Source organism: Salmo salar, chromosome 09, assembly GCF_965601325.2.
Source record: "Salmo salar chromosome 09, fSalSal1, whole genome shotgun sequence".
NCBI classification, from domain to species: domain Eukaryota; kingdom Metazoa; phylum Chordata; class Actinopteri; order Salmoniformes; family Salmonidae; genus Salmo; species Salmo salar.
The window spans coordinates 18,973,221-18,995,056 of NC_138299.1; positions in this window are offsets into that span (position 1 = coordinate 18,973,221).

A 21,836-nucleotide genomic window follows, 5' to 3' on the forward strand; every position below is an offset into this window, starting at 1 on the left:
AAAATAATGCCATTGTTGATAAGAGCCTTTTTTTTTTATTAATTAGGCTATTTTCTCTTGATCCATATGGTCTATCCACTAGGAAGTCATGGACAATATGGACACAGATATTTATTTTTGATACTATATATAAATACTTTTTTTTTTAACTGAGCAACATTTTTATAAACTACCAAAGTTACCATAGATTGCCATAGAATACCTGTTAATTACCAAATGACTGAAGATTCTGGTAACTTTAGTAAATTACCGGTAGCTTTGCAACCCTACTCGTGTATATACTGTCTGATACTCAATCCAGCACTGGTCAGGTGTGTTGCATTCTAACAATCCCATTAGCAAAACACTCTGCTCCACAGCCACAGTTGACTGAGATGTATTTCATTCAATAGAAGCGTGGGCAGCACAAAGACAGCACAGTGGATTGTTGACCGGACCCAAACAGAGGAATTGCAAAGATATCTCTCAAGTCTACGGCCAATAGAATATTAATGGGTTTTAAATTCACCACTCTGCAAACACATAAAGGACTCAGCCCAAGCGCGTAATTTGCTTTTGGAAAGGGCTTCACTGATACCTCACAGTCCACCACATTAAACACAGATCAAGCAGAAAATCACTAATAAATCAGAGCTGTTTTTATGGAAGTTGTGGTGTATCCATCCTCTCCGAGGTTCCACTTTGACAGAAGATGCTAAACTTTCACACTGTCTGGGTGTGTGTGTGTGTGTGTGTGTGTGCGCGTGTGTGTGTGTGTGTGTGTGTGTGTGTGTGTGTGTGTGTGTGTGTGTGTGTGTGTGTGTGTGTGTGTGTGTGTGTGTGTGTGTGTGTGTGTGTGTGTGTGTGTGTGTGTGTGTGTGTGTGTGTGTGTGTGTGAGAGGATTGATGTGGTCGCTGTAATCATCTCACAGTGAGAAGAGTGCCATAGAGTGGACCATTAGACATGGAGTTACTGAAGATACAGTGTGGATTTCCCCACTCTTTGAAGTTTTCCAATCTGCCGGGACCCAAGCTGCCCCAGTCCATGTGGCTGTGGAGGCTGTTGAAGCCAATGGCTCTGTGTTTGCATACAGAATGAATTGGCTCAATCATTCATGACAGATAGCAACATGGTAGGGACATTGAAAATAACAGCTGAGGGACTATTGATTTGGTGACATGGTGCGTTTCTCTGGGTGGATCAGAGAGGTTGATTTTGATTATCATTAGTAGGTGGATATAGATCACTGCATTTACCCTGGTAAAAACCTGCAGACATTTTCAGTTGTTGAGGCAGAACTCATATTCTGAGGACCAAAAAGTTATATTTACAGTATACGTATCTATCTGTTCTGAATGAACATGTGTCATGATGACCATGTGATGTAAGGGATGGATTATAAATCCCCCAGCACACTTCACTCCCAAACTTTATGTTGAAATTCATAACCTGAATCAGCATTTTACAAGGATGGGGAAAGCAAACAAGTAACCTGAGCATGAATATTTAACACACAAGTATCTCCTGATATTACGGTTTGACTTACCTGGGACTATCCTGCAGTTCAGAATGAGTTTTGGATGAGCTGTAAAATGTCATCTCCTGGAGGTCATGGGGAGGTGAGGGTTGAGCCAGTAGTCCTGGGGGGGATTGGAGGGCTGGTGGTGGGGTGGTGGAGGGAAGACAGGGTGGCAGGGCTACTGTGGTTGGAGGTCCAGCGGAGGCAGCGGCAGGACAGGAGGCCTTTGTTCCTATCCCAGGCTGACAGGATTGGGATGCTGGCCCAGGCGATGTGAGGCTAGCTGGCCAGAGCACCAGGATAAAATGGTCTGGGAGATAAGGCCATGACAGGAGATGAAAGGAGAGGAGAGGGAAGAGGGTAGGACGAGAAGGGGGATAGTGAAGGAAAAAACTAGGAAGGGAAAAGGATAGAAGATTGCTAGCTTCTGGGTCACTAAAACAGATGTATGGGTTTGGTGTGGTGGTGATGATGATAATGATGATGATGATGTTGACGACAATGACTCAAACAAAGAAAGGAGTTCACAGGAAGGTAGCCTAAATTACCTCAAATCAATGTCACACTTTGAACCAAGTCATAAAAATATAAATCAATGGATTTTAGATTTAGAATTTTGGTTTTATCTCTCTAGGAACATTTCTGAACAGTTTCAAAATAACACCTGCAAATGTATGATAAGAGCTGAAATAATGTTTACGCAGCGCTCTCATGTTCTCATTCAGCGCTCCTGTGCCTTGTGTTTTCTTGGCCCGGACAATGTTTTTGCACAAATGGATGAGCTCGCCTCTGCTCACATGTAAAGTGGTCCTCTGAATGATTGACTTCCCGGTCCTAATCTTATTACGACGCCGTTGAATTCAGAGTTCATTTGCCGCTTTGTGCTGACACACGCTCCCGTCTGAATAGTGGAAAATCTGAACTGGCAGTCGCACACCGACTCAAAGCCTCGGATGGCAGAACACGAGAGATGAGGCTGTTTTATAGATTGATAACACTGTTAGCAATCTAATTCATGATCCAAAAGCAAAGCAATTTTTGGCCCCATCAAATCTCCTTGTAGTGATCACTGCTTTGGGATAGATAGCTTCTTGAGGGAAACTCATTTTAGTCAATTATTATGATGTCTGATGTCATCAGGGGTGAAAGTAAGGCGGTACGATCCGAGACAGCAACCGGACGAAATAAATAGTGGGGGAACGCTGTACCGGTAAAACGTGAGCCTATCACAATTAATACAACATGCCCAAAAATGTATAACATGCACAAAAATGTATAGTTTTAAATGTATTTGGCTAAGGTGTATGTAAACTTCAGACTTCAAATGTACCTTCGTATGCCTCCTCGTCTGTTTACCTGCAGACAGACATAAAAGTGAGCAGTTCAGTCATCTGCTCCCAATACAGCTAGCCTTCAACATATTCTTATAGCCTACATATTCTTACCTCTGTTGATTGATATCCACTGAATTATGTCAATTTTTTGTTTTAGAAAGATTTGCACAAATATGAAAAGATAGATGGTATCGTCACAAAACAATATCATTTTAGATCATATATTGGACATTGACATTGAGGAGATCTTTGTGCCTGCACCTGCTGTCCTTTCAAATTCAAATCCAAATGTTTCAGTTGGGCAGTTAGGTTCCTGCAAGAACCCTCACCAATTGAGGTTCCTCGATGAACCCCACCTCCTATGAGGTTCTTGGAAGAACATTTTGGGGGCAATTTTCAGTGCCAAGAACCCTAAGGTTCTTCAAAGGACTTTGAGGATCTTAGAAGAACCCTTGTTGAAACACACATTTTTAGATTGTATAAGCTTCCCTAAAGTAAATTGAATTAAATTGCCAAAATTATGTAGTTTAATTAACTTACTCCTGTCTATACAGAAACAAATACAGTTATTAAAAATAGTCTACTACACCAGAAAGCATAACTTGGCCACAGAGGATCATTAGCTTGTTAAAGAAAAAGAGGCTGTGGATTGTTTTAAATCACATAGCATACAGTCGGAAGGGCCCACAAGTTGGGCAGATCATACAGGAAATACCAAATTGATGTGACTGCCAGTGAAAAGAGACCCAGCCAGGCATATCGCAATATTTTAAAATACAATTGCGGAAAAAACTGTTTGGAAAGCAAATGGCTATTGCTGTGAAGAGATGACAATGAAAAGACTCCAGTCTGTCTTTTAGTTATCAAAACTCTCAACTTAATTGAGCAAACTGTAGCCAAATATCTTATTGGCACCAGCAGAGAACATCGGCCATATCCCCAGTGAGGTGCATAATCACTGTCTTTATCATTGGGTCAGTGCCACTGTTTATGTTTGTTTTTGGACAATCATTTCCTCCTCCAGGTTAGATGGACGTCATATTGTATTTGTGTCTCCCCTTTTCGTAGTCCGATTACATGGATCAGACAACAACGTATTTATTGATCTGTTTGTCAGTGTCAGCAGAGTAGTATTTTTTTGCATTAAAAAAGATTCTGCTAATGTCTCCATTCATATAAAGTGTAGTAGAATTGCATGAAATGTGTTTATTAAAGGCCAACAAGAAATGTATCTGATAAGACTATAGCCTAGGCCTTCCCTACGCCGCTGTGCGCTGCATTGAACAGTCTTTTTTTGCGAACAGTGATTGAGTTATATTAGTAGCCTAAATGATGACTATCTAATCATCACATTACTAATAATAGGCTATCGTACATACGTCTGCAAATGCGAGGATGGATGAAATGCTTTATTATAAAGGTGCATTTTTACGGTGAAAATGCGCTTCCTGAACATGAAACCCACGCACAGCCTATGTTAAAAGGTTTTGTATGTTAAAGTGATATGACAAATCTTTACTAGGCCCAGGCTACTAGGCCCACAGACATCAGATCTTAAATGAATAGGGAGTCTATATGGAATTCTATGATTACACCTAGGCTATAAAAAAAACACTTGGGTGTCTCATACGGGTAAGAAATGATATCTACTTTCACCCCTGGATGTCATTGATAGCAGAAATTAAATCACGTGCTTGGGAATACAACATAAGAGCCAAGCAAGCCAGCAGCACACTTCCCTTGCATAAGGTCACGGTCTTGTTCTTGAAATTGACTGTGTAAGGGCGAACATAATGTCCTTTTAGCGCAGGGTCACTCAAGTGCATCAGTTTAGTGTGAGCATGATTGAATACAGTGGATCCACTCCACTCTGTGTGTGCGTGGTTGTGTGCATTTGTGCCTGCGTGTGGTTGTGCCAGTGTGTGAGTGTGTGCCGACACCAGATGCTCTGGATGAGGGTTAAGGCTGGTGGACCCTAAATCTGTGGAGGCAGGCAGCAGATATGACCCTTCTTTTATGGAGGAGACTGCATCCCATGGGACAGATGGAGCCTGGCCATGAATAGAACCAGAGTTATCTGCTCTGTGATGGGTAGCCCACCTCAGCTCCCAGCCACCCTCACTCTCCCACCCTATGTCTCCCCCACCACTAGGCCTACATCCAGAGCAATTGATTTTTCACACTTTGAGAAATTACTGGTAAATTAATGAATTTCAATGTTTTTTTTAATTCTCTACTTGACCATTTGCAGGGCATTCTAGGACTAATCTCTCTCTCTCTCTGTTTGTGTATATCCAGTGTATATACTACCTACTATAGAGTGTCAGGCACAATCTCAGTAGTCTTTCTGGATGTCCATACTTGGTCCCACAATAGGAAGGGTCTCAATGCAGTAGAATTTAGAACTATCCCTCAGTCAGAGCTAATTCAGCCAGGCAAGGAGACAGTCCACCCGAATAATTGCACCCATGAATCAGGTAATGATTGAGCCACTTTGGTGTGACCGTGCATTCTTACAACTGAATGTGACAAAACCCAAAGATGTCTGTTACATTTTAGTCATTTAGCAGACACTCTTATCCAGAGCGACTTACAGTAGTGAATGCATACATTTCAAACATTTCATTTCATGCATTTTTGTAATTTTTAATTTTTTTCATACTGGCCCCCCGTGGGAATTGAACCCACAACCCTCGCGTTGCACACACCATGCTGGCGTAGCAAATATCATGCTCTACCAACTGAGCCACAGGGAATTTGATGCCTGTTAATTTCAGGCATCAACCCCCTACCCCACAGAACACTATCATCAAGGGCCAGGTGGTAGACACGGTAGACAACTACAAGTATCTTGGCACAATGATTGATAATACATTGAAATTTGAGTGTAACAGTGACATGTTGTGGAAGAAGGGCCAGCAACACTTTTTTTGTCTCTGGAAACTGGCAAAGTTCCAGGTAGACAGGACCTTGATTACTCTCTTTTATAAGTCGTACATAGAGTCTGTCTTAACATTGTCTTTGATTTGCTGGTACGGCAACCTTGGTGTAAAAGCAAACAATGCACTAGCTAGAATAGTGATGTGGTCAGTAAGATCACTGGAGTAGTCTGCCTGACCAGTACAACAGACAAGTGGTGAGGAAGGCAGAATCCATCCTGTCTGACTGTACCCACCCCCTACACCATGAGTTCCAGGTCCTACCCTCTGGCTCCCAGTTTAGATTCCCCACTGTCAAGACTAACAGGTACAAGCACTCCTTCACCCCTATGTCCATTGCCCTTTTGATTACAGGGAAGAGAAGGAGGTAGGCTAGGGATGATGATGATGTTGCGGATTATGATGGTAATATGTTGATGATGATGAAGGTCATTTTAGTTTTGTCAGCACACTGATGACGCCAGCAGCATACCACCCTTCATCCCACTGCAGGCTTGCTTCTGAAGCTAAGCAGGGTTGGTCCTGGTCAGTCCCTGGACGGGAGACCAGATGCTGCTGGAAGTGGTGTTGGAGGGCCAGTGGGAGGCACTCTTTCCTCTGGTCTAAAAAATATCCCAATGCCCCAGGGCAGTGATTGGGGACACTGCCCTGTGTAGGGTGCCATCTTTCGGATGGGATGTTAAACGGGTGTCCTGACTCTGAGCTCATTAAAGATCCCGTTGCACTTATCGTAAGAGTAGGGGTGTTAACCCCGGTGTCCTGGCTAAATTCCCAATCTGGCCCTCATACCATCACGGCTACCTAATCATCCCCAGCTTACAATTGTCTCATTCATCCCCCTCCTCTCCCCTGTCACTATTCCCCAGGTCGTTGCTGTAAATGAGAATGTGTTCTCAGTCAACTTACCTGGTAAAATAAATACAAATATGTTGTTGATGAGATAATCTAAGAGTGCAGAGAGCACTTTACTTATTAGACAACTTTGCTATACTTTTGTGCTGCTGCTAATGTCGATCACTAGTGGGCCTACTGTATATATTAGTATTGATGGCTGTTAGCCCTATGCTCATTGTATTCACTATAACTCAATCAATGAAATGCATTTATAAATCCCTTTTTACATCAACAGATGTCACAAAGTGCTTATACAGAAACCCAGCCTAAAAGCCCAAACTGCAAGCAATGCAGATGTACTGTAGAAGGTCTGTGTCATTAACTCTGTGTCATTGTGATCCATGTGTATTTTATATGTTCAATGTTGTTCTTTATGCTCCTTTGCTGCAAAACCACTGTGTGGGACAATAAAGTTGAAACTTGAACTTGAAGGAAGAGATTCAGGACCATGGATAATGTTCCTAGTTGTTGTCTACATTCAGGACCATGGATAGTGTTCCTAGTTGTTGTCTACATTCAGGACCATGGATAGTGTTCCTAGTTGTTGTCTACATTCAGGACCATGGATAGTGTTCCTAGTTGTTGTCTACATTCAGGACCATGGATAGTGTTCCTAGTTGTTGTCTACATTCAGGACCACGGACAGAGCTTCTAGTTGTAGTCTATGCTGTTTTATTAAATGTCAATCATAGTGTGGGCCCTGTTTTCTAATGTATGATCAAATAGGTTATTTTCAGGGGTAATAGAGAACATTTTCAATCAACATTTAAAGCACCTTATTTTCTACATTCAATTCCATGGTTATAGTGTGACGGGACATTTGCCACTTGAGTGGAAAAGTACATTTAATCAGAATGTTTCCGCATAACAGAGCGTGGCTTTATTCCGTCGTTTATGAGAGAGTTTTGCCGACCTCGTAGGAATACGGTACCACAATGTATCTACAGTTTAATATCCAACCTAATTGTGTAGAAGTAATGTTAATTTTATGAAACAATTATGAAATGATGCAGGAGGAACAATGATCTGCTCACAACGCATCAGAGTAGAGGAAAAATCACAACGAAGTGTGACTGTTAGTTATGAAAGAAGGGGAATGCATTGGTTGTGCATAAATTCAAAGGATGCCCTTTTCGTACCGAATGAAAGGCAGTGCTTTGTAGCAGATGGTCAAGGGACATCTGAAAAGCTTAGTGCTGCTTTGCATGAAATGCCCAGTTTATCTCAATCAATCACAGTATGTGAGTGCTATTCCATTTTAATTTTTTCAAGCATAAATACCTCCTTTTAGATCCAAGATGGAGCAATTCCTTAAGGACATTGGAAGCTGGCACAGGAATGCATTGTATTAGAATACCTCACTGAAATCCCTGAAATAACGCAAATCCATAAAAGAGCAAAGGAATCTGATCTAGGGGGTTGAATGTGGTGAGTGGTGCGATTCCTCGATTATTTACTGTCAAACTTGCTCAGTAAGTTTATCAAGCCAGTTTTTTCTTTTGCCCAGCCTTGGTGGATCTCATCCACTATACCGCATGCGCGCCTTATTTTGACAAGTTTCCTATATTTTTCTGCATCAGTCATCAAAGCAGAAAGCTCTAAATCCATCTCCTCTAAGACCTCATTGCAAGATGTGTATAGATCAGTTCAGATGAATAAGAGCGATTGATTTAGAGAGAAATCTCAGGGCTGCAATGTCATTGATGTTCAGGCCTGCAATGTCATTGAAGTTCCATGCATCGCTCCAGGAAACCACTGTGGAAAACCACTGTGGAAAACCACTGTGGAAAACCACTGCAGGGAAAACAGCTGACACCACCTTTCCCAAGAACCATGAATATTCATGATGCGGTTGTGATGCTGCATGGTGCTGGTGACCTCGTTGTTGGACATGGTGTCTGGGAGATGGGCGGTCATGCATGTCCTCTCTGCAGTGGGATGACCTTTTTCTCCTTGTGCCTTTAGAGAGAGAGAGAGAGAGAGAGAGAGACCAGGAGATCAGGGGAGGAAGGGGATGGGGAGGAGAGGGTAGAGGGGAGAAAGGAGATGTGCTAGGGGAGATTTCACAAGTTGTACACACATTGGCACAGTGACAGAGGTCACCTCCTTGGCACAGAGAGGGCTGTCAAAATCGCTGTGGCAGAAGGAGTACGGACTGACGTAGCCTTGCAGGGGAGAGGACACACAGTTGTTATGTGGGAGGACTGATTGCTGATTAATTTTGTATTTGCATACATCTGCGCTCATTGGCCTGTCTCATACTGTAGCTTTAAAAAAGTTAAACGTTTTGTAGACAGGATGTGTGAGTTTTCCTTAAATGATACTCTGCCTCTTCCCAATCAAAAGTGACCGGCACCACTGATAGAGCAGTAACGTGTGTTGCTGTCTGATAAAAATAGCTGTTTTATGGTAAGCCCAAGGACAGGCTTGGGCCGTATTCAGATTGTCATACTGTACCTTCATACCGACCTTGTAAATACGGTAATACCGGCACTGAACACAAGGGGCGCTAATTCAAAACGCCACTCTAATCCGAAGGTTACCAATGCTACCATGTACATGTAAAATCCCATAGAGAATGCTAACTAAATGCTAACAAGCACATTGCGAACATTTTATACAGTCTCTGACCTAAACTTTTTTCAGGACTGACATCCCAGCTCATAACGTTATACAAGTAACTCAAACATGCTACTCACAGTTTGCTGCACGCACAAAACAAATATTAGACAGCAAGGCTATTGATCCAGGAGCGGATTCTCTGCTGTTACCAAGCGAAGCTTGATTTTGGAAGAAGCTAGCCACTTAGCTAGATTAAGAGATGAAGATCACTTTATTGGTCAATTGCACACAAGGTCCAACCAAAATGTTACTTCCGCTTTTAACCCAACCCCTCCAAAAGACACACATACATATACAGGTTTTTGGAGAGGTGTGCAGAGCTGCTGTTGTGGGTGGTTAAGTGCCTTGCTCAAGGGCACAACTGCAGGCAATGCATCTAGGATTTGATACCAGCAACCCTCCAGTTGCCAGCTCATTTCCCGACAGATTTCTCCAGTCAGACCTAGGATTCAAACTGGCAACCCTTCGGTTGCTGGCTCGCATCTCTAACCACTAGCTACCTGTCACTATTAAATTAGAAAACCAAATGCACAACTGCAGCGCATTTAGCACATTTTAGACTGTTAACTTAATAGTTCTAAGATATCTAGCTGGAAAACATTTAGTTGTGAATTCCATACTCTAATTAGATCACCTGGCACATGCTGAACAACAGTGAGTGACTCACAAGGCTCCGGTCTCTTGTAAACAAACACCACATGACTGGGAACTACCGGTAAGCTTCATAATGAAAAATTATGTGACAGGTGAAATGAAGAATGCAATCTTCTTTATCTCCTAAAGTATTGCTCAAGTTCACTTCAGGTATTTACTTAAAAAGTAGCTACAAATTTTCAACCATATTAAAACTGTATTGACGCTATTGAAAAATGATCCTGTGGCAATTTCCAAATACCCCTGTATACGGTATATACTGTATACTGCCCAAGTCTAGTGACAGACCAGTAAATTGAGTGCGTTTATGCAGTACAGCAGTCCCACATATCCACTGTGGCTTGGCAGGAGCCTCTCCATCATCCTTTTCACCTACCACTCACTACCTCTCTCAATTAAATGGCCCACTAACCACAACTATTAATATCCAAGGAGAGATTTCCTGCCGGCGGCCATTGGGCTGAAGGCCCAACTGAGAAACTTCGCCCCGGGCTGTAATAAACTCTATTTCTGGGGGAGATGGAAAAGGACGACAGGGCTCTGAAAGCTTTGTGTTTCTGTTACCAGCTACTGCCGACTGCTGAGCTGGCCCATATGTGCAGCTCTGGCTGCCTGGCTGGCTGGCTGGTTGGCACAGGCGGAAACAGTGTGTTTTTTGTCAACAGGACATACAAATATATGTTATGTCTTGTCATGAATGTTCCTTTAGAATTGGCTGTGTATTTGATGCCGAAACAACATTTACTCACACTTTAAGTTCTCTATGCACACTCTTGCAATAGGCTTGGCACTGCTTCAAGTAATATTTTTGCATGATCTGAGTGCGAGAAGAAAGCAGCCTAATATTCCAGGAACCAATCCAGCAGGAAGGGTCTGTGGGCAAAGCAATAATGCATATTTAAAAGTGTGAGGTTTGCTCTGCCCTTTGGTCATAAGGCTGTCTTTCTACTTACCAACGTGTCTTTCCTTCACATGGATGTAATGGCTACTTTCACACACACACACCCTTTCACACTTTCATCTTACTGGCATAATGTATACAGTACAGTGGCTTGCGAAAGTATTCACCCCCCTTGGCATTTTTCCTATTTTGTTGCCTTACAACCTAGAATTAAAATAGATTTTTGGGAGGTTTTATCATTTGATTTACACAACATGCCTACCACTTGAAGATGCAAAATATTTTTTATTGTGAAACAAACAAGAAATAAGAAAACTTGAGTGTGCGTAACTATTCACCCCCCAAAGTCAATACTTTGTAGAGCCACCTTTTGCAGCAATTACAGCTGCATGTCTCTTAGGGTATGTCTCTATAAGCTTGGCACATTTAGCCACTGGGATTTTTGCCCATTCTTAAAGGCAAAACTGCTCCAGCTCCTTCAAGTTGGATGGGTTCCGCTGGTGTACAGCAATCTTTAAGTCATACCACAGATTCTCAATTGGATTGAGGTCTGGGCTTTGACTAGGCCATTCCAAGACATTTAAATGTTTCCCCTTAAACCACTCGACTGTTGCTTTAGCACTATGCTTAGGGTCATTGTCCTGCTGGAAGGTGAACCTCCATCCCAGTTTCAAGTCTCTGGAAGACTGAAACAGGTTTCCCTCAAGAATTTATCTGTATTTAGCGCCATCCATCATTCCTTCAATTCTAACCAGTTTCTCTTTAAATGTTTCCCCTTAAACCACTCGAGTGTTGCTTCAGCACTATGCTTAGGGTCATTGTCCTGCTGGAAGGTAAACTTCCGTCCCAGTTTCAAATCTCTGGAAGACTGAAACAGGTTTCCCTCAAGAACTTCCCTGTATTTAGTGCCATCCATCATTCCTTCAATTCTGACCAGTTTCTCAGTCCATGCCTATGAAAAACATCCCCACAGCATGATGCTGCCACCACCATGCTTCACTGTGGGGATAGGGTTCTCGGGGTAATGAGAGGTGTTGGGTTTGCGCCAGACATAGCGTTTTCCTTGATGGCCAAAAAGCTCTCATCACCCCGAGTACCTTCTTCCATATATTTGGAGGGTCTCCCACATGCCTTTTGGCGAACACCAAACGTGATTGCTTATTTTTTTCTTTAAGCAATGGCTTTTTTCTGGCCACTCTTCCGTAAAGCCAAGCTGTGTGGAGTGTACGGCTTAAAGTGGTCCTATGGACAGATACTCCAATCTCCACTGTGGAGCTTTGCAGCTCCTTCAGGGATATCTTTTTGTTGCCTCTCTGATTTAATGCCCTCCTTGCCTGTTCCGTGAGTTTTGGTTGGTGGCCCTCTCTTGGCAGGTTTGTTGTGGTGCCATATTCTTTCCATTTTTTAATAATGGATTTAATGGTGCTCCGTGGGATGTTCAAAGTTTCGGATATTTTTTATAACCCAACCCTGATCTGTACTTCTCCACAACTTTGTCCCTGACCTGTTTGGAGAGCTTCTTGGTCTTCATGGTGCCGCTTGCTTGGTGGTGCCCCTTGCTTAGTGGTGTTGCAGACTCTGGGGCCTTACAGAACAGGTGTGTATATATACTGAGATCATGTGACAGATCATGTGACACAGATTGCACACAGGTGGACTTTATTTAACTAATTATGTGACTTCTGAAGGTAATTGGTTGCACCAGGTCGTATTTAGGGGCTTCACAGCAAAGGGGGTGAATACACATGCACGCACCACGTTTCAGTTTTGTATTTTTTTGAATTTCTTTAAACAAGTTATTTTTTTCATTTCACTTCACCAATTTGGACAATTTTGTGTATGTCCATTACTTGAAATCCAAATAAAAATCTATTTAAATTACAGGTTGTAATGCAACAAAATAGGGAAGACGCCAAGGGCGCTTAAAACTCAGCTTTTAAGGTATGGATTGAAAATGTTTTCCCTTAGAAAAGTGTGTGTGCTTATCAAATTATGGGAAGTGATCTCAACAATAATGCAAAGTAAAATAGAATTAGACCCCTGGCCATGATAATATGTGTCAGGAAGTTTTATGGCTACCCAGAGGTAGAGTCATTAATCTCTGTGACTAGTAAGAATCCCTCATGGTGAATAGTCCCTGATATTCATTATAACACTTGTACTTTCCGACTTCATTATTTATGCATGTGAATTAATAGGTAACATTTGCAAGCCATCTGTATTCTCTGTAATCTGTCAGTAAATCACTGAGGTCTGTCCTCTTAGTCTATTTCTCACTATTGATGTATCTCTGTGTGGAGAAGAATTTATTAGAAAACAACACAATTGTGTTTTCATGATTAGATTACCTTCCCCAAGCCTGAACAGTATAGTGTACAACTATGGTTTTAAATGACCGTTCATACCAAACTTAGTGTCACTCTGTAAACATGGCTTTGTCCAAGACAGCCTAAAAGGTTTGGAATGAGGAAAACACCTGCACATCATCTCACTCACTTTCTCTCTCCTTCTTTATCCCTCTCTCCTCCTTGGGCGCGGGTCATTCCTATTAACCATCATTCAGCATGGGGCCGACACAGGTCTGCCTGCTTAATGCTGATACAGGTAGAGAGCAATGTTCATAGGACCAGCCTTAGCCACAGTACTCTAATACAACTCATGCACACACACTCACAAATGCACTGAAGCATGCACACACACACACACACACACACACACACACACACACACACACACCACACACACACACACACACACACACACACACACACACACACACACACACACACACACACACACACACACACACACTTTTTCATGCAAAAAACACTTGCTTGCACACACAGTCCATCAATGCTGCTGGTAAATTTAGAAAGAGAGTAAGAGAAGGAAGGAGAGAAGAACAGTATGGATGCAGAGAGATGGAGCGATAGAAAGAGGATGGGGCGTGTTGATATAAGGCTCTGGAATGAAGTAGGGACAGAGTTGCAGTGAACTGAAGAACAATCGAACAGATTGACTATGGGCAAAAAGAGATTGCATCTATTCAGAGGAAGGGGAGCGGACAGTGATGGATGTACAGGAGGGAGGGATGACTTTGAAAAATGAGAGGAAGTGAATTGTTCTTGGGGTGACACATACTGAAGGGGATGGCTAGGGAGCAGGGGATGAATGGAAGAATAGAAAAGCAGCGAGGTGAACCTGACTTTAGCACGGTCAGCTGCAGTGTGTTTTGTACGCCTCACATGGCCTGTCAGTCTATTCTGTGTTCTGTGTTGTGTCCAGTCTGTGTTGTGTCTGGGAGTCTCTTTGACAGGGCTTAACCTTCCTGGCTTACAGGGGTTTCTGTGTCTCTCTCAGCACTAATAGAACAGACAGCAGGAGTGGAGGACGGCTACATAGTCAGACTCATCTATCTCCAACGAAAGAGGAAGAGCGGGAGGAAGAAAGATGTAGAATCACATAGTTACTGTATAGATGATGAATAGCATGACAGGAAAGAGGATGAGAAATGTATGATAAAGAAAGAGGGAGAAAAATACACATTGAGAAATGAGGAGAGAGTGGAAAGTCAAAAGGGTTGCAGAGAGAAAGAAAGAGAGCGGGTCAGAGAAAATGGGAGATAACGGGACAGAGATGGCATGAGCAGCCAACTAACACCTTCTCCTGCCTACAGTAGACTGTTGATGAGAAGATCAAATCAAACGTTATTTGTCACATGTGCCGAATACAACAGGTATGAGTTTGAAGGTAGGCCTTGAAATACATCCGCAGGTACACCTCCAATTGACTCAAATTATGTCGATTAGCCTATCAGAAGCTTCTAAAGCCATTACATCATTTTCTGGAATTTTCCAAGCTGTTTAAAGGCACAGTCACCTTAGTGTATGTTAACTTCTGTCCCACTGGAATTGTGATACAGTGAATTATAAGTGAAATAATCTGTCTGTTAACAATTGTTGGAAAAATGACTTGTCATGCACAAAGTAGATGTCCTAACTGACTTGCCAAAACTATAGTTTGTTAACAAGAAATTTGTGGAGGGGTTGAAAAATGAGTTTTAATGACTCAAACCTAAGTGTAAGTAAACTTCCCACTACAACTGTATATACTGTACTGTATTCTAGTCAAGGCTCATCCTATATAACTACTGCTGTACACACCTTTTCTATTCATATACTGTCCATACTCTCTTTACACACCATTATATGTATATATTTATTTTCCGGTCATTGACATTGCTCGTTCTGATATTTCTTAATTTCTTAATTTTTCTGTATTATGTGTATATTGTTTTGTTTTATTGCTAGGTATTACTGCACTGTTGGAGCTAAAAACACAAGCATTTCGCTGCACCTGCGATAACATCTACAAATATGTGTACACGCCTAATAAACTTTTATTTGATTTTATCAATCCACATGTAGTGAAGCAGCATTGAAAGGAAGAATTCCTCAACATGCCTTAACTATTACAATGTAGGAAATCAATACTGTACTCCATAAATCTGCAAATAAATTAAAGAAGCAATAAAACAATTAAGGAAGTAGGAAGAGTGGTGCTCTCTAAAGTTTTGAAGTATTGAAGATTCATTGTCGCAAAGAGGAAGTACAGTATATTAAAAGTGTCCGGACTCCATAAAGTGTTCAATACACATTGATGGATTACACTGAGTGTTCTTAACCGTTATAAGTGCAGCTCACTTTAATATCTCTCATAAACAGTCTAACCGCACCATAAAGGCAACATTCATCACCTACCCACTTAACTCTCATTCACTTACCCACATGTGGGGCCTAAAACATTTAGGGAGGTACTAAGAGCATTTCAGGCTGACCCTGTTGGGGACACCTTTCACAGATTCACTGTTTTTTTCAACTGTAATGGTTATTGGCTGAGAGACCAGGTTGTTGACCCTGGCCAACTACTCCAACACAACCACTTGGATGGGACTACCGCCTCATTGCAGGAGCGCTCGCACTTCATTGTGATAGGATGATACTGAGGATAGCTGGTCGTTAACAGGACATGATCCTGTCATCACATGTTTACCACTTCAGATTCATGAATGTGTTTCTTTGATACTTGGAGGAGTGTTCTGAAGTTAGTCTTGATGGTGAACTGGTGACATTATGGCCAGATGGTAGTCGGTTGCTGAGTTATCTAGCTGAATGACTGACATTCATAATGAGATTCCTTGGATGTTTGATGGGCTTCTTCTCTCAGAAAATATGTGAAAGTTGCCTCAGGGTTTTAAATTAGCTCCGTGGTTTGCATTTGGTTTGCAGGTTTTGATCTATGCCCCTTAAAGAGCATAGTAGAAGGTAAAGGATGACAGGGAACAATATCAGAAAAGGAGTAAAAAACAAGTCACATCTTTAACTAGTTTGAGGTAAAAGTTGTGTTTCTGTGTGGTCTAGGCAGCAGACAATCACCTCTAAGCACCTGACCTGCCCAGCACCCGAACTGGACCTGCCCATGCAGTCTCCACCATCTGGTCCAATCGTGTTAATGAAGCACGTCGTTCCCCAGACACTGAGGCGAGGCAGCACCTCTATGATGGCTTAATCAGCACTCCCAGATAGGCCATTTCATCAGCAACAAGCTTAATTAGGTAGAGGAGTGCAGAGCTGATGAGGAAGCAGGGGAACAAAGGAAAACAAAGAGCCAGGGTCCTTTGTGATAATGAAGACACTTTCTCCCTAATGAAAAATACCCTTTTGTTCACATTCTGCTTTCTCTGAGGAGTGGACAAGCGGACCACTTTAGCTAACATTCAGAGGTTTGACGAATATTCAAGCACTATATTATTTCTCCTTTTCGGGATGTTTAATTCTGCCAGCTCTTCACTGCTGTCTCATTTTAAGTGATTTCATTATTTGAGCTTTGTGACCTTCCACCCCATGTATTGGGCTGGTGTGGGCAGGCCTGTGTTGGGCTGATGTGGGCTTGGTGTGGGCTAGCTTGTGTTGGGCTAGTGTAAGCTAGCCAGTCTTGGGCTGTTGTGGGCTAGCTCATGCTAGGCTAGCCTGTGTTTGGTTGATGTTGGATTGTTGTGGTCTAGCCTGTGTCGGACTGTTGTTGTCTTGGTATGGGCTAACCTGTGCCCACATTGCCCACCGAATACCCACATGGGGCAGTCATGTTTGCTGGATGGTTTATTGGGATACAGAGAGCTGTTAGCCTATCCTGACGATGTTGGCATGTTGTCCATGTTAAATTCTTGTTCATCTAACTGCACTGTCCAATTTACAGTAGCTATTACAGTGAAAGAATACCATGCTATTGTTTGAGGAGAGTGCATAATTTTTAACAAAGTTATTAATAAACATATTAGGCACATTTGGGCAGTCTTGATACAACATTTTTAACAGAAATACAATGGTTCATTGGATCAGTATAACACTTTGCACATACACTGCTGCCATCTAGTGGACAAAATATAAATTGCACCTGGGCTGGGATAATACATTATGGCCTTTCTCTTGCATTTCAAAGATGATGGTACAAAAAAAAATACAAAAGTACGGTTGGTTTTTTCTTTGTATTATCTTTTACCAGATCTATTTTGTTATATTCTCCTACATTCCTTTCACATTTCCACAAAGTTCAAAGTGTTTCCTTTCAAATGGTACCAAGAATATGCATATCCTTACTTCAGGGCCTGAGCTACAGGCAGTTAGATTTGGGTATGTCATTTTAGGCGAAAATAGAAAAAAAGGGGCGTATCCTTAAGAGTATCCAACAGTGATTCCCCTTATCCGACTATACTGTTTTGTAATCCCACAACATTAACATGCAGCATTGTAGCTCAAGACAAAGCTGCTTGAAATGTACTGTACCTCTGTCCTAAAAAAGACAAAGGCCAAACCACTTTTTGAGCAGAGAACCAGTTACCTAACTGGGGAGGCTGAGGCCTCTTTGCAAAATGCTAAGTGTTTTTATTTCTCCACTCCTGATCAGAGTTACATCATCAAATAGATAAATCAATCAGAAATAGAAATCTGTTAAGAAGTACCCCCATTTACTGGAGGGAAAAATCACTTACTTTTACTGAGAAATGGTTAGTGAGAAATGGTTTTAGAGAACATTACTTATAACACAATTTCAACATTATAATAGATGGTATTAATCATTCAACTTCCCCTCTGCCCCAGCCCTCACACACAGAGTCTGATTCTATATTGGGCATCTTTCTGCCACTTCAAAAGACTAGACCAGCTAGCATCATATCTCTCTCTTTCTCTCTCTCTTTCTCTCTCTCCCTCTCTCCCTTGAAAACATTATGATCCAACACTTCTCATTCCACCAAGTTGAAAGACGTTTCCCCAGCCAGTGTTTGTTTCTGTGTATCTGATAGAATATCCACTTGCTAATTACAGTTGAAGTCGAAAGTTTACATACACCTTAGCCAAATACATTTAAACTCAGTTTCACAATTCCTGACATTTAATCCTAGTAAAAATTCCCTGTCTTAGGTCAGTTAGGATCACCACTTTATTTTAAGAATATGAAATGTCAGAATAATAGTAGAGAGAATGATTTATTTCAGATTTTATTTCTTTCATCACATTCCCAGTGGGTCAGAAGTTTACATATACTCAATTAGTATTTGGTAACATTGCCTTTAAATTGTTTAACTTGGGTCAAATGTTTCAGGTAGCCTTCCACAAGCTTCCCACAATAAGTTGGGTGAATTTTGGCCCATTCCTCCTGACAGAGCTGGTGTAACTGAGTCAGGTTTGTAGGCCTCCTTGCTCACACACACCTTTTCAGTTCTGCCCACACATTTTCTATGGGATTGAGGTCAGGGCTTTGTGAGGGCCACTCCAATACCTTGACTTTGGTGTTCTTAAGCCATGTTGCCACAACTTTGGAAGTATGCTCTGGGTCATTGTCCATTTGGAAGACCCATTTACGACCAAGCTTTAACTTCCTGACTGATGTCTTGAGATGTTGCCTCAATATATCCACATAATTTCCCCCCCTCATGATGCCATCTATTTTGTGAAGTGCACCAGTCCCTCCTGCAGCAAAGCACCCCCACAACATGATTTTTTCTGAGGTCTTGGCTGATTTCTTTTGATTTTCCCATGATGTCAAGCAAAGAGGCACTGCGTTTGAAGGTAGGCCTTGAAATACATCCACAGGTACACCTCCAATTGACTCAAAGGATGTCAATTAGCCTATCAGAAGCTTCTAAAGCCATGACATAATTTTCTGCAATTTTCCAAGCTGTTTAAAGGCACAGTCATCTTAGTGTATGTTAACTTCTGACCCACTGGAATTGTGATACAGTGAATTCTAAGTGAAATAATCTGTCTGTAAACAATTGTTGGAAAAATGACTTGTGTCATGCACAAAGTAGATGTCCTAACCGACTTGACAAAACTATAGTTTGTTAACAAGAAATTTGTGGAGTGGTTGAAAAACAATTTTTAATGACTCCAACCTAAGTGTATGTAAATTTCCAACTTCAACTGTATGTGTTTTTCTGGGCAGGTTATGAGGATCACTCGTCTCTGTGGTGTGTTTGATCATCACAATAGTGAGAAAGCTCTTTACGCGGTATCCCTTAAACAAACATGATTTATATGGTTATTCTCTTAAAGTAAGCCTGCAATGGCATCCGCGCGTGAACCCATTTACATTTAGAGGAGTTTTATTGAGGCTGGGGGAAGGATAAAGCGTATGATTTATGCCCAGAAACAGCATGCTACGCCAAACTTCATCTTATGGAAGGAGAGTGCCCACCGGTTCTATTCAGAGAGGGGAAGAGGCCAGTTGGGGAAATTGCAGATTGCATCTGCGATGGTGATTTTAGATTATGTTTGGAGATGAAGATGTTTCTCCCTGAATACTAAAATGTAAGGCCAGACACCACACTCTAATAGGGATTTTTTCCCTCTTAATTATATCTCAATCAACTATTACCAGTTGAATGTAGAAACAAATATAATACTTTTTTGTATATAAAAAATCTTAAATATGTATTCAAATATGCAAATGAGGGGATATCTCATGGCATGTGCACATATTTGCATATCACACAAACACATTTTTCTGGACACTGGATTAAGTCACCCTAAATATTTTGGTTTCATTTTGTTAAGACACTCTAGGACAGGACTTACTTAGAGCAGATGGTGACTGTAAAATACTAAAACCATGTTCGTAAAATGCATTTTTGGCACATTTTTTTTTAAAGAAAATGATATCTAGAAAATAAATCTACAACATATCAACAATACTTCTGGACAAGTCTCGAGAATATATCTAAGGATAACCACACATAATTTGCTGAAGGCAAATGCTTTTGAAGCTGAGGAAAATGGGTTGACGTGTGGGAAGAGTAACTTTCGATAAATGGCAGTAAAAGACAAGTACACTGAATTTAGACTGTCAAACGCCAAACACCTATTTAGACTCAATCACCATCTCTTCAAAGTAAGTTACTACATATAGTCCAGTTTGTTAAATGATCTATGAAATGCGCTTTTAAATTACATGTAATTCAAAATCATGAGCTTTGAAATGACTGATGTATGACCATTTTAACATGGTTAAAATTCATGAAATGTTGAATGCGCAAGTATAATAAATAAAGAACAAATGTACACTGAGTGTACAAAACATTAAGAACAACTGCTTTTTCCATGACATAGACTGACCAGGTGAATCCAGGTGAAAGCTATGATCCCTTATTGATGTCACTTGTTATATCCACTTCAATCAGTGTAGATGAAGGGGAGGAGACAGGTTAAAGAAGGGTTTTTAAGGCTTGAAACAATTGAGACATGGATTGTGTATGTGTGTCATTCAGAGGGTGAATGGGCAAGACAAAAGATTGAAGTGCCTTTGAATGGGGTATGGTAGTAGGTGCCAGGCGCACTGGTTTGTGTGTCAAGAACTGCAGCGCTACTGGGTTTTTTCATGCTCAACAGTTTCCCGTGTGTATCAAGAATGGTCCACCACTCAAACGACATCCAGCCAATATAATATAAGCCTCTGGTGCCTGGCCTTAAATAGTGTGATAAATCACAACTTAAAGCATTCTAGGGAGTATTTTGAGCAGATAAAATGTTCCACTTTGTTCAAGGAATGCATGTAATTTCCCAGTTCAGCACAGCCAGCCTGTATAGATAAGCGCCTGCATATTTGTCAGCCTTGTTAAAAACATGGCAACATGGAAACATGCAATTTGTTCTCATTGAACCTCCAACACCTCATCCCACATCAGCCATCCCTCTTTCACAGTGTGTCCATGTGCTGGAATTAAAATGTAGCGCTCCAAAAAAGGCTTTTAGGAAGTGTCCCGGAGGCTCAGCATCTGCCGTTGTCTGGCTGCTCTCTGGCTGCTCTCCACTCATTAGCCAGCAGACTGGTATGGGACGCATTCCATCTGTTAGCCTCGAGCTGCTGCTCCTGCTGCTGCTCACAACTTTCAGTACACTCACACTGGCCCAATACTAAATAGGCCTACCAGCTCTGTCTGTGAACATCATTTTTACATTTTAGTCATTTAGCGGACGCTCTTATTCAGAGCGACTTACAGTAGTGAATGCATACATTTCATACATTTTTTCTCCGTACTGGTCCCCCGTGGGAACTGCACATGGGACAAAGTTGGGACAAAATTCAACATATACAGTTGAAGTCGGAAGTTTACATACACCTTAGCCAAATACATTTAAACTCAGTTTTTCACAATTCCTGACATTTAATCCCAGTAAAAAATCCCTGTTTTAGGTCAGTTAGGATCACCACTTTATTGTAAGAATGTGAAATGTCAGAATAATAGTAGAGAGAATAATTTATTTCAGCTTTTATTTCTTTCATCACATTCCCAGTGGGTCAGAAGTTTACATATACTCCCTGTTTTAGGTCAGTTAGGATCCCCACTTTATTGTAAGAAATACATCCACAGGTACACCTCCAATTGACTCAAATGATGTTGATTAGCCTATCAGAAGTTTCTAAAGCCATTACATAA